At 44.8% G+C, this 14,660-nt stretch overlaps 1 protein-coding gene across 1 annotated transcript in view; it reads right to left on the bottom strand.

The window, feature by feature from the left end:
* The window catches only part of WASF2 (WASP family member 2), a 71,163-nt gene extending 60,883 nt beyond the window's left edge, over nucleotides 1–10,280 (bottom strand). The window contains exon 1 of the mRNA XM_082652108.1: nucleotides 10,125–10,280. The gene's annotated coding sequence lies outside the window, so the exon portion shown is untranslated. The remainder of the gene's footprint in view (nucleotides 1–10,124) is intronic.
* Nucleotides 10,281–14,660: the final 4,380 nt, after the last annotated feature.

Raw genomic sequence — 14,660 nt, 5'->3', positions numbered from 1 at the left:
ACCACCGCAATGAGAAGCCCGTGCACTGCACCGCAACAAAGAGTAGCTCCCGCTTGCTGCAACTAGAGAAAACCTGCACACAGCAACAAAGACCCAACACAGCCAAAATAAATTAATTAAAAAAAAAAAAAAAAAGTAGGGAAGCCTAAAAATCCCTAAACTGTGGTCTCAGCCATGGTAAACAAAGTGCAGAGAAAGAGGAAAAGATATCAAAATGCTAACTAGTGGGATTATGAGCGATTCTTATTCTCTGCTTCATATTTTTTGAATTTGGCTTTTTTTTTTAAACAAAGAGCACTCATCTTCATAATTGGAAAAAGGCAGAAATAAAAATAAATCTGAGGAAACTTTCACGCTTTATTCACTTCTAATTGTGTAATTTGTTGCAATGATCATGTATTACTTTTGTAATTTCAAAGCGATTTTAAAAATAAATACATCTAGTATATTAGAAAAAGGAAGTAAATTACATGCAAATACCAAAGCAAAAAAAAAAAAAAAAGGATGTGATGTAAGAATTAGCAAATAAGCAGTTGTAGTTTGTTGGAAAGAACTCCAGATATACACCAAAAGGCTTGGGTTGATACTGATATACACATCAACATGGATTAATCTCGAAAACTTTACGTTGAACAGAAGAATTCAGACACAAGCGTGCATATTGTATGAGTGAAGAACAGGAAAAATTAACATGTGAGGATAGAAATCACAACAGTGGTTGCCTGTAAGATAGCAGGGACTGATTGGAAGGGGGTATGAGGGAACTTTGGAAGGTTATGGAAATATTCTCTTGACTGGGTATTGGCCACACATGTCTTTACATTTGTCAAAACGCATCTAATTATATATGTGCATTTTTATGCATTCTACTGTATGTAAATCTTACCTTTAAAAAAACTCATTAAAAAAAAAGACAGGGTTCAATCTCAAATCTGTTATTTATTAGTTGAGTGACTTTAAGGAAATTACTTAACCTCTCTGAGCCTGTTTATCTGTACAAAATGTAGCTACTGGGATTTCCCTGGTGGTCCAGTGGTTTAACATTCCGAGCTCTCAAAGCAGGGGGCCCGGATTCGATCCCTGGTCAGGGAACTAGATCCCAAATGCCACAACTAAAGATCCCACATGCCGCAACTAAAAGATGCCCGCATGTTGCAAGGAAGATCCCACGTGCCACAACTAAGACCCAGCACAGCCGAATAGATAAATATATTTTTTAAAAAATGCAGCATAACATAATTTATCTCAATGCTGGGGACTGACTGTAACAATACATATCACTGTGCTTTGCAAATTATCACCCAATGAATGTTGAAGGAACTTTAAAGGTAAAAAGGGGGCAAAGTTGGTCTTATACTTCTCATAATTCCACAAATGGCTTTGTTATCAGGAAAACTATTCTTTAAAGACTATCAGTATTCTAAAAAGGGAAACTTACTTACAGTTCTCAATTGTGAATGGAAGGGAACATCATGGACATGACCTAAGACCTCCTTCTACACAGTTAAAAACAATTACTCAAGATATGATTTGAAGAAAGCTTTCTAGACTGAGGACTTGCTAGAACAATGGCATAATCACAGGAGAAAAAGGTCTCAATTCTAAATACGTGAGTAAAAGAATTGCTCATTACTATGTCAATTACAAAATTCAAATGTCCCCGTAAGCCACATCATAAATATATGTGTAAGTATGTATGTGTGCATATACACACACATATTCACTCAAACTGGAACTGAGTTGAACCACTGCTTCTTCCCAAGAGGGCCTCTATATTCTAAAAATAAGAAACTTGGACTTCCCTGGTGGCGCAGTGGTTAGGAATCCACCTGCCAATAGAGGGGACACGGGCTCAAGCCCTGATCCGGAAAGATCCCACATGCCGCGGAGCAACTAAGCCTGCGCGCCAAAAACTACTGAGCCTGTGCTCTAGAGCCTATGAGCCGCAACTACTGAGCCCGCCTGCCACAACTACTGAGGTCTGCCCGTCTAGAGCCCGTGCTCCACAAGGAGAGAGGTCACTGCAGTGAGAAGCCTGCACACCACAAAGAAGAGCAGCCCCCACTCACCGCAACTAGAGAAAGCCCATGTGCAGCAAAGAAGACCCAATGCAGCCAAAAATAAATAAATAAAATAAATAAATTTAAAAGTAAGAAACTCGGGCTTCCCTGGTGGCGCGGTGGTTAAGAATCCACCTGCCAATGCAGGGGACACAGGTTCGAGCCCTGGTCCAGGAGGATCCCACATGCCGCAGAGCAACTAAGCCTGCGAACCACAACTACTGAAGCCCATGGGCCTAGAGCCTATGCTCCGCGACAAGAGAAGCCACCACAATGAGAAGCCAGCACATCGCAACGAAGAGTAGCCCCGCTCGCCGCAACTAGAGAAAGCCCTTGCACAGCAAGGAAGCCCCAATGCAGCCAAAAATAAAATAAAATTTTTAAAAAAATTAAGAAACTTAACCTGGTTCAACTAGAATTAATCTTATAACTAAGAGACTATGTCTTGAGCTTTTCCATATTTTACCAGAAAAGAAAAACAGTTTGAAAGGTAATATCATAGGCAAAGTTTAATAGCCTCTCCCATCAACCTCAAACTGTTTTTTCTTTATTAGTGTATAGAAATCATGATGGAGACCAAAGTTTCCTGAGGTACTTCTTTATCTGAACATTATTTCCTCTGCAAGCATTCAACAATTCTTGTTTCTATTCTTCTCTTTTCTAATTCAATTCTGTTTGGTTCCTAAGTTAAGAAGTGTGTCTCACTTGCATAAATGGTAACTATTCTGAGATACCATTCATAACTATACATTTGAATTCTCTAGAGTACTATTCATAACTTCAAATGGAACAGGAAAAAAAAACACTCATTCAACTTCACTTTAATGGTGACTAAGACATGAATGATTATGTTATATTGTAGAAGGCTGGCCAAAGGCGCGAAGTTCCCCAGTGTTACTACTATCTGTCATCATTTTATGAATGCCCACTGGCACCAAGGACCACTGCCTTGACCAATCTACCTATCACAAAAAATACTGAGCTTAGAAAAGCATGCTCATTAGCTAAACATGTTTTTTAGAGTTATAAAGTATCTATGTAGGAACACTAAAAGATATATTATATCTTAGCCATGAAGCTCAAAAGTTAGCTGAGGGCTTCCCTGGTGGCACAGTGGTTGTGAGTCCACCTGCCGATGCAAGGGACGCGGGTTCGTGCCCCGGTCCGGGAGGATCCCACATGCCGCGGAGCGGCTGGGCCCGTGAGCCATGGCCACTGAGCCTGCGTGTCCGGAGCCTGTGCTCCGCAACGGGAGAGGCCCCAACAGTGAGAGGCCCGCGTACCGCAAAAAAAAAAAAAAAAAAAAAGTTAGCTGAGAAGAATCCTGACAAGTCCTGGCAGGTTCTCTATAAAACCAATCCTGGGGGCTTCCCTGGTGGCGCAGTGGTTGGGAGTCCGCGTGCCAATGCAGGGGATGCAGGTTCGTGCCCCGGTCTGGGAAGATCCCGCATGCCGCGGAGCGGCTGGGCCCGTGAGCCATAGCCACTGAGCCTGCGCGTCCGGAGCCTGTGCTCCGCAACGGGAGAGGCCACAGCAGTTAGAGGCCTGCGTACTGGAGGAAAAAAAAAAAAAAAAAAAAAATGCTGGTTATTCTTTAAGTGTTAAACAGCTTTTCTGAGAAAAGCTGAGTCTTTTATTCAAGGTAGTAATATTCTAGTAGTTCTTTACTCCACCTAATCAGTGGTGGAAACTGAATTTACAAAAATCTGTGTAAATAATTCAGCTGTCTGTACTGCTCTAATATATTTAAACCAAATAAAATAAAATTTAGACAGAAAAAAAATAATGGTGCTTTTTTTTTTTTTTTTTTTTTTTGCATTACGCGGGCCTCTCACTGTTGTGGCCTCTCCCGTTGTGGAGCACAGGCTCTGGACGCACAGGCTCAGCGGCCATGGCTCACGGGCCCAGCCGCTCCGCGGCATGTGGGATCCTCCCTGGCCGGGGCACGAACCCGCGTCCCCTGCATCGGCAGGCGGACTCTCAACCACTGCGCCACCAGGGAAGCCCAATGGTGCTTTTTTAAGGCTGTCACCTGCTGATTTCCCTCATTTTTCTTTCTTATCCAAAAGTCAGAGACATGAGACTGTATAACCAGAAAGAACAAATGAAAGGATAGTACACACGTGAGGACATCTACACTTATTTCCCTCTATGAACCCACTACCCTTGACATAGTTTTCAACAGGGAGCAATTCTGCTCCCCAAAGGACATTTGACAATATCTGGAGACATTTTTGGTTGTCACAGCTGGGGTGGGGGTTGGAAGGGTGATACTAGGTGGTGGGTAAAGGTCAGGGCTACTGCTAAATATGCACAGCACAGCCTATCACAATACAGGATATTATCCAGCCCAAATGTCAACAGCACCAAGGATGAGAAACCCTACCCCAAGGCCCAACGAAGACCTACCTCTCAATAAATGTTTGCTGATCTGAACTGAAAAGTAAAGACCATGAACTGGAAGAAAGAGAAGCCTACAAGAATGAAGTAGAAGACAGAGGCCTAAATTAAACATTACTAGAATCTATTTTGCCTTTATTGGGACTTCCCTTGGCGGTTCGGTGGTTAAGACTCCTCGCTTCCAAAGCAGGAGGCACGGGTTCAACCCCTGGTCGGGGAACTAAGATCCCACGTGCCACATGGCCAAAAAAAAAAAAAAAAAAAAAAAAAGGCTTTATTGTGTGTTACACACCAGTCATACAAAAATGAACAATACAGCCCAGCCCTTATGGAGCTCATTATTAGGTAGGGGAAAGAGTTTTATAATTTGTCTGATATCTGATTTGACAATATCTGATAAATGCTTTAATGAAGGAGAAGACATACAAGGGAGTCACTCAACTTTTCCTAGGAATGATTCATGGAACAGATGACATCTTAGTTCAGTTCTGAAGGATGAGTAGGAAGCATCTTATTTCACAACTTATATGCCTCTTTTCAAACAAAGAACCATTCATTTCTTCAGTCAACAAAAACTATGGAACACCAATTATGTTCCATACATTGTGTTATGTGTTGGAGACACAGTCAAATTATAACTTTCTACTTCTTCCCCTGGCACTGCTGGTGCCCAGCAGCCTACCTCCCCAACCCAAATGCCCAAGAATTCTTTCAATTTAGCGACTGTCACCCCAACCAATCTTATTAATCAGTAAGGCCACTACCCAAGGATTAAATAAAACTTTCAGTTGCCTGCTGACAAGACTGTATTCAATCTTGCCTAGATCACAAAGTCAGGGTGGTTATGCTGGTAGAGTAACTAGCAATGAACTGACTATGGATCCAGATCTGCCAACTGTTGGATGTGTGTTGGTATCCTGGAAAGCTATTTTTACTTTATAAAAAATCTGGGTCCTCTTCCACCCTACCCAATTCATGCCAGAACCAAGAGCAAATTAATCAACATATATTTATTGAACACCTACCATGTGCTTACCTCAATGGTTCTCAACCCTGGTTGTTTACTGACAAAGGAGTTCCCAGATATAATTTATTTTTTGATGGTAAATTCTGATGCAACATGTCTGATGCCCTGGCCTTTAGGCGTTAAAGAATACAAAAGAAGTATAAAATACAGTTCTTGTGTTGAAGAGTTTATCCACAGTCACAACAGAGTAACTTGTAATAGTATGTTTGTTCACTAATTTGTAACCCTTTTGCAATATTATCAATCCTTATGAAACAAAAGAAACTGAGGTAGTCTGGATAACAACTGCTCTTATTCCCCAGTCCAGTCACACACCAACTGCACCTTCAACTCCTGATACACTGTTCCATACCCCTTCTATCTCCCAGACAGTGAAAGTACCATTCTCAAGAACTATGGAGATAACCCAAGTAGGAAGATGAACTGAGGCCCTCAAAAGAGGTGGTTGTTTGTCCTGAAGACCAGAATCTCTCAAATTCATGCCGTCAGGGGCCTTCTTTTAAAGAGAAGAAACAGAGGGACTTTCCTGGTGGTGCAGTGGTTAAGAATCCGCCTGCCAATGCAAGGGACATGGGTTCGGGCCCTGGTCCAGGAAGATCCCATACGTCGCAGAGCAACTAAGCCCGTTGCGCTCTAGAGCCCGCGAGTCCCAACTACTGAGCCCATGTGCCACAACTACTGAAGCCTGCATGCCTAGAGCCCATGTTCAGAAACGAGAAGCCACCGCAATGAGAAGCCTGTGCACCGCACTGCAACAAAGACCCAACGCAGCCAAAAATAAATAAATAAATTTATAGGAAAGAAAGAGAAGGAAGGGAGGGAGGGAGGGAGGGAGGGAAGAAACAGGGACTTCCCTGGTGGTCCAGTGATTAAGAATCTGCCTTCCAATTCAGGGGATGCGGGTTCGGCCCCTGGTTGGGGAACTAAGACCCCACATGCCGTGGGGCAACTAAGCCCACGCGCTCTAGAGCCCGTGTGCCACAACTAGAAAGCCTGAGCGCCGCAGCTACTGAGCCCGCGCGCCACAACTAGAGAAGACCGCACGCCGCGATGAAAGATCCCACATGCCTCAACTAAGACCTGATGCAGCCAAATGAATAAATAAATATTCTTTAATAAATAAAGAGAAGAAATAATTCTTTAACCTCCAACAATACCAGTCCACCTCACTCTATAGTTGAAGTGCCCAAGAAAAGCAAAGAGTAGACTGAATTTTTGTAAATTTGCTCCTAGAGGTCCTTGGCCATTTAAAGAAATCACCCAAATTCATAAGACTGGTAAACTCTAGTTTTTCAAATGGCATACACTTGAAATAAAAAATACTCTAGGGCTTCCCTGGTGGTGCAGTGGTCGAGAGTCCGCCTGCCGATGCAGGGGACACGGGTTCTTGCCCTGGTCCGGGAAGATCCCACATGCCGCAGAGCGGATGGGCCCGTGAGCCATGGCCGCTGAGCCTGCGCGTCCGGAGGCCACAACAGTGAGAGGTGGGCGTACCGCAAAAAAAAAAAAAAAAAAAAAAAAATTCTAAATATATTTTAGTAAACTCCTTACTAAGATGAACAAATTGTGGAGGCTTAAAAAATTAAAAGATTTTGATCTAAATCTCATCCAGCAGCAACGACCTCATACTAAAGACCACCTGGAAGGGAACATCAGCTTTAAAATTCTGCAAACATGAATCTACAGATCCTCACCTGATTCGTCTCTCTCTGAATTATATAGGAAAAGGTACAATTCTCTTAACTGCTGTACAAAAATTGATGAGCACAAGACCCTATAAATTACTTTAAAAAAAAACAGGGCAGGGTGTCATTCAAACATCTAAAACAGGGCCCAATGACAGTATTAAAAGGTAAAATCTGGTACTTAAGGAAAAATGAATATTGGCATATATTAATTAGAATAAGACTGCCATGTGAAAGAAAGAAAAAAATGTGTCTTCTACGTAATACTGTTTTTAGGATCCATGACTTTAAAATTAGCTTGGTTTACAATATTTGTCCTTGTAATTGTTATTGTCATCATACAAGTTTTATCCATAAAAGTCCACAATCCCTTAACTTCAATTCCAAAATCCAAAAGGTATAAACAAACAAGTTTTTCATTATTCATTTGGCGGCAAATCCTGACATGAAATGACATGAGGCTATGTATAGTATTTATTTATCCCAGTTGGTGTGAACATTCTGATGTTTTACCGAAGAAATAGTAATGCATTTGATTACAAGGTGCTGCCCCACACCTTTCTGGGATGTTACATAACATACAGTATATGTACCATATTCCCTATCCAAAATTCAAAAAATTCTAATTTCAGAAGCACAACTGGCCCCAAGAACCTTTTTTTTTTTTTTTTTTTGGCCCCAAGGTACTGTAGACTGGTATACTAATTAAGACTAAATCTTACATAGAAAATATAACTAATACTGAGAGTGAATGTAGATTTTACATGCAATAAACTCAGTGTCTTAACTATTCACACATACACAATCCGGTAAAATAAAGCATTATAAAGACTGAACAAACGTCAAAAAACGAACACACCATTACGTGTTTTTCAGGTGATGGGGACATTTGCATCATGCAATATCTAGATCAATTCCTCTTAGATTGAAATCCACTAATTTAAATCACAGTTTAAAAAAAAAAAAAACCCAAAGGCTGCGATTGGTAATTATGTTGAAAGAATCATCCACTAATAAACAACATATTCGGTTCTGATTTTTTAAAAATTATCTCAGAAAGTTTAAGATTTAAAATTTTTTCATTCTAGAATACAACTTCTGAACGTTGAACAAATTACAATTGACTTTTTCTGTGAAAACAGAGCCTTGGACAGGGGACAACAACAGAACAGTCCTTAAAGATATTTCAAAGCGAAGAAGAGTTTCACAGTTCTTTCCTTCCTTCCTCCTTCAGCTGCTGCTTTTCTGGTTTTAGAATTTCAAACAAAGAAATACATATTGGCTCCAATGCTAAGAAACGCCCTCTTTCTCAGCAACTTCCTCTTCCAATTTTCTTCCCTACCGTTGACATACGAGAACAATACACACTGCCGTCCTACCACTTTGATTAACAAAAAGCTCTGAGGCTTGGAAAAATTAAGAGCTGCAATTTATCTATAGTACCCACTCCAAGTCCACAATCTTCACTCATCTAGAAGTCAAATAACAGGGAGCACAAAGAAAGGAGTATTTCCCTTAATCAAGAGGCCGGCTATTGAACCTTTCACCCCAGGAATCCAAAGACTTTGGATTGCACTAACAAATGGGAAATTTCTTCCACCCCAGGAAAACTTGGCCTTCTTAGGGAAGAGAAAAAGCTACTGGGCTAGCACCGCTCTGAACCAAGAGTCAAGTCTATGCACCAATAGTTGGTGAACTTTCTTCCACAGGCCATGCAGTCATGATTCAAACTGAGTTCTCTGAGGTTCTGATCCACTTCAAAGTGACTTTTACAATTTAGTAACTGTCCTTTCCAACTCACAGACTGCACAAAGGGTACGTACTTATAATTAACCATCCAGAGATCAAGACCCATCCTGTCTCCATGCTAGAAGTCAATTCAAGTGTCTGGGACTGGAACCTGACCCCCATTTGTGACAAAGCAAACTTCCTTTAAGTGGACAATTCCCCCTTGCCCAGTGACTCTCAAAGGAAAACACCTTAATGATGGTAAGCTGTGTACCTTACTGTGTGACCTTGGGCAAGTTACTTAACTCCTCTGAAACTTAGTTTCCTTATGTGTAAATTCTCAAATGAGGCTGTAAAAATTAAACAAGAACATATGTTTGACGCATAGTAGGAGCACCATAAATGTTCCCCCTCCTCCTCCTCCTAACCCTCCTGAATTCTTTGGGGCCTAAATTTCAATCATAGCCCCAAAAGGCTCCAAGGATTCCTTCCTCTTCTCTGATTCTATGGAGAATTAACTGTATAAAACTTCCCCCATCTCAGAGGCTCTAGGATCCTGGAGGACCAAGAAAACGGGACTCCACCTCATCATAGCCTAGGGTCCATCCAGAGCCTTCCTCAATGGGCCCCTTTAGCTAACTCTCCTCCTTACTCTGCAGACCATCCTGTACACACACGTACGTACACACACACACGCGCGCGCACACACACACACACACACACTCCTCTCCTCCACTCTGCAACTTAGGCCAGAGGTCTCAAAGAGCACTTCAACGCCTTCATGGTCCAGATATGGAAACTGAGGCTCCGCCTGGAGAAGAACTTGCCCAAGATCTCAGACAACGTCTGGGATCCAACTCATGTACATCTGCCTTCAAAGCCTTCGTTTTACAAATGGGTAAAACGAGGCCCAGAGAGAGAAGTGACTTGCCCAAGGTCACACGACGAGCTGGTGGCAGCGCTAGGTCAGCTTGGGACACTTTCGCAGCTTCACAGACTCGCGGGCCCCTCCAAGCCTCCGAGGGGATCTCCGGCACACCTCTCCCTGGGGAGGTGAGTGTATTGTAAGGCGCCACCCCTCGCTGACCGCTCACCGGGTCTCTGCCGGTCTGCGGCAGGAGGCGCAGCACCCACTCCCCCAGGACCCTGCGCTGCTTGGGAGGGGCGGCCCGACCAGGCCCGGCGCCTCACGGCCGGGCCAGCCCGCGGGGACTTGATGCTCACCTGGTCTCGCGCGGTCGCCCTCAGCAACAGAGGGGCTGGTCGGCCGGCCGCCCTTCTCCGCACGGGGTCTGTTCTCGCCGGCCGCGTCGCGGGCTGCCACACAGCCAGACGCCCCTCAGCGCGCTACGCCCCCAGCCGCGCTAAACCGGCCCGCGTCCGCCATTACGCGATTCCCCGCCCCGGGACGCAGCCACACCCCGCCAAACGCCCTGATTGGCTCTCTGCCCCACCTGCCTGGTGCTTCCGGGCATTCCATTGGCCTGAGTAGAATGTCAGTTAAATAGTTACGCAAACGACGTACTCAAGGGTACTGTCCCGGGAGCTCCACCCTAGCTACTTCCGTAATCGGAGTAAATAGCAAGGGGCAAACCAAGTGAAGTGGGGGTGGATTTTAAACTAAACCAACTCCTAAATTCAAAGTAGGAAAATCCCACCTAAGAAAGTGTAAAAACGCGTACAAAGTGTATTGAGAGGCTAATTCGTCTTGTTAGAGTTCAAATAACCAGTACCTTTGGTGGAAGGAAGGGGCCAAGCCTATGAACTTTCTGTGGACACCCCTAAAGTTGGTGGTAGTTTTATCCCTTCCCTCCCGGTCTCAGGCCGGGCAAAGAGTAGGGTGGGGAGAGTGAGTCATAGGCTCCAGCCCGCTGTTAAAGGATCCGTCCGGGGCGAGGCCCGGGGTCCTGGGTTTGGGAGCTGGTTCTGAAAGGCCAGGGTCAGGTGAGTTGGACCCTGGTTCAGCCGCCACCGCACTCTGATCACAGACAGCTCTCTGAACTTACCTGAGTCTCAGTTTGTCCTGCAAAGTAAGAGTAGTCATGTCTGCCTCGTGCCCTGGGGTATTTGTTAAGGATTCATGCATGAGTGTGTATATGTGCGCCTTGTCGATTATAAAGGGTTGCAGGCTGGGTATCAGTGTGACAAATTCACCTGTACCTCAGTTAGTTCTCTAGAGCAACTTTGTAAGGCAGATACTGTCCTCGTTTTGCAGAAGAGGAAACTGAAAACTCCATGACTTACCTTGAGTCACCCAGGGAATTTGAAATGACCCTGGGTCTCAAACCTATATCTTTTGGCTTCCATTCCCGTATTTCTCCCTTACAGGTGTGGTGTCCCCTGAGAGAGACTTCCCTCCCCCAACCCCTTAGCATTCCAGGGAGGGACTTGAGGGTGCCAGGCCAGTCCCCCATCTCTCTGGTCACCATAAACTTAGGCACAGGCCACCCCCCAGCTATTGTTAATCACCAAGGTTCCTGGGAAAAGTGATCCTAGTGGTGCACCCGAGCTGTTTCTGGGGGCCTAGGAATCAGGAAGTGGGTAAGGGATGACACGTGGTTCAGAAACCCAGGTAGAATCCAGAACAAGACGCAGAAGCTCCAAGAGGGGCAGTCTCCATTCCAGGACTTAAATCCATGTCTCTCTGCTCTCAGAACTGGGCTCTTTTCACCGCAGAATTGTTTTCCTCAGAAGGGCTGCCTTGGCTATAATTCCTAGTCCTTTTCCCTCTCTGGAAAGGAAGGAAGCCAAAAAGGGAGTGGGAGGGAGAGCAGCCTAAGACTTTAGAAGGGCAGAAACTACCAACTGGGTGGTGCCGACAAGGCCCCAGTGCATGCTGAGTCAGTGACCTCCAGGCTCAAGTTGGGCAGTGTGGTCTGACAACCAATGACTATTTAAATCCTGCCTGTGGCCACTGGGTGCTGGGAGGCAGCAGGTGCTATGTAGAGGTCAGTGACTTTAGGGGCAGACTGACCCAAGATGAATCTAAGCTCCACTACCTTCTAGCTCTCAGCCTCACCTAAGTCTTCTCTAAAATGGGAACAGAGCAGTTGTGAGGATTCAATGAGTTAATTGTGGAATTAATGAGTCATGTGTGTAAAGTGCCTGATAGCTATTTATTCATTCATGGATTCATCCATTCAGTAAAAAATTATTATACACCAACCATGTGTAGGGCAGCCTGCCAGTGGTGCAGCTACAATGAGGAGCAAAACAGACTCAGACCCTCATGGAGCTTACAGTTTGATGAGGAAACAAGTTGTTAAACAAATGATCAGACAAATCAAAATACAATTAGAAACCGTGATAAGGAACAGGAGGCAAAGTACAATGTGTTTATGAGAGTAAATGTCAGGGAATGGGGTGGGGACACAGGAAGCTTCCTGAAGAGGTGAGTTGGTGAGTGGGGGTTGACTAAGCAGCTGGTGGTTGGGAGAAGTGTTGCAGGCCAAGAGAAAGGGTGTGGAAGGCATCTAGGCCAAGGGGGATAGTGGCATTGGGGAGGGAGGGCGGAGCTGTTGCTTAGAGCCTAAACAAATAAGGTGTTAACAGGGGAGGGAACCTGGCCTTGAAAATGAGGCAGTTCTCCAAGGGTCTGTGTTCTTTTCTGATAGTCCCTGCTTTGAGGCCAACCCACCTGGGTTTGAATCTTGGCTCTGCCATCTCATCTTGGACTGTATGACCTTAAGCAGTCACCACACGTCTGTGCCTCGGCTACTCTTCTGAGAAATGGGAATAGTGCTAGAAGGGCATAAGGTGGAGAGTGAGGATTCAGTGTGGAAATGTGTATAAAACATTCTGGCGCACAAAAGTCACTCCATAAATGATGCTTGGTCTTCGAAGCATGGAAGGAAGTGAGCCTGAGGCAGCAGATGCATTTGGAGATGCATTTGGGAGAGAGCTGATATAAGCACCTGTGCACTGGGCAAGTTGTCATCTGACCTTAATTGTCATAGAAGACTTTGGAGTCCGGCAAGCCTGCGTTCAAATCACATCTATACCAATTCCTAGCAGTGTGACCTTGGGCAGGTGATGTCACCTCTCTGAGCCTCAGTTTCCTTATCTGTAAACTGGGGATCATAATTGCTTCTATTTCCCAGAGCTGTGAAGATTAAATGAGATAATAAATGTGAAGTAGTTAGCACGGTAGTTGGCACATAAGTAGCAGTTGTTGAGTGTTCACCTTAATAATAGTTGTTATTATTATTGATGTCAGCAGTTACTACCCGTACTAGATAAGATTCTGGGGCTTTGCTTGAAGGTTGTCTGGCAACAGGAGACTTTGTTTCTCCTTTTAGGCAATGGAGATAGGTTGCTTTCAGAGGGAGTGGTGTTGTGCATCTTAATACTAATACTGGGAATTCCCTGATGGTCCAGTGGTTAGGACTCCACGCTTTCACTGCCAAGGGTGTGGGTTCAATCCGTGGTCAGGGAACTAAGATCCCACAAGCCACACGGCACTGCCAATAAGCACTAACTTTGAGCATTTGCTATGTGCCAGCCATGTGCTAAGTGTTTTATAGGTATTAACTCATAAATTCTTACAGCAGTCCTATAAATTAGGGCCTGTTATTATCATCATTTTACAAATGAGATAAAGGAAGCACAGAGAGGTTAAGTGACTTGCCCAAGGCCAGCCAGTAGAGAAACAGCATGGCTGGAGTTTAAACCCAACCTTGGAACTTGAGAGGGATTGCTGGTCTTGAGGGGCAAGCCCTCCCTCTACTACCCAAGGAGTTATCACCTGGAACGATGAAATAATTCATTGCCCATAAATCCCAGGTTCTGAAGACCAAGCCCCATTCCTTTCCCCCCAATTCTAAAAAATAACCCCTGCCTGTTTCCTGTCCCCTGAGGCTGATAAGATCAGGGAACAGAACTTCTCCCTCTGCAAGGGGAAGCAAAAAGACATGTAGAGTCACCAGAACTGGGTTTGAGTCCCAGCTGTGCCACTTAATGGTTCTGTCTTAGCCAAATCACACCCTCTCTCTGAGCCTCAGTTTCCTTATCTATAAAACAGGGATGATAATAGCTCTGCCTACAGGGCTGTTGTGAGGAGCAGAAAAAACAAGTCCTGCATAAACTATAAAGTGCTCTCAGCACAAGCCTTCCTCTCCTGTTGCTATGGGGATGGCAAGCACTCCAGGAAAGCAGCTGAAGCCAGTATAGCGTATAGCAGGAAAATTGCCATCTCTGGAAACAGTCCTGGATTCGAGTCCCAGAGCTCCCTTTTATGCCTGAGTGACCTTGGGGAAGTCTTAGCCTCAGTTTTCTCATCTATAAAATAGAGTGAATAATACTGATCTTGTAGGGCTGGAGACAAAACATAGTGAAAGAATGCATAAAAAGCCATGAGCCAATGCCTAGTACAGAGCTGGCAGAGCACAGTCGGCTAAGGGATTCTAGGGATTCAGAGCAGAGGGACTAAGGAGAATCACCCTGGCCGCTCCACACCACCCCTGCCTGAGGGCAAGAGGGTGGAGAGTACTGTGATCAGAGCCAGAACGGACTCCAGCCACTGCCCTGCCTCTGGCATCCTCAGCTCTGGCTGGGTCCACTGCATCTCTCTCTCTCTCTTTCTCTCTCTCTCTCTCTCTCTCTCTCTCTCTCTCTCTCTCTCCCCCTTTCTCGTCAAACAAGTTCTTCTCCACTGAGCAATCCCAGGGGGCCCCCGAACCTCAGTTCCAGCCAAGCTTGCAGGCTTTCCCCGCCTCCACATCCTGAATCCACAGCCTTTGCATTTGCCATTCCTTCCACCTG

Source organism: Grampus griseus, assembly GCF_964374135.1.
Source record: "Grampus griseus genome assembly, chromosome: 1".
Classification (NCBI taxonomy): Eukaryota; Metazoa; Chordata; class Mammalia; order Artiodactyla; family Delphinidae; genus Grampus; species Grampus griseus.
This window is presented reverse-complemented; position numbering and strand designations above follow the sequence as displayed.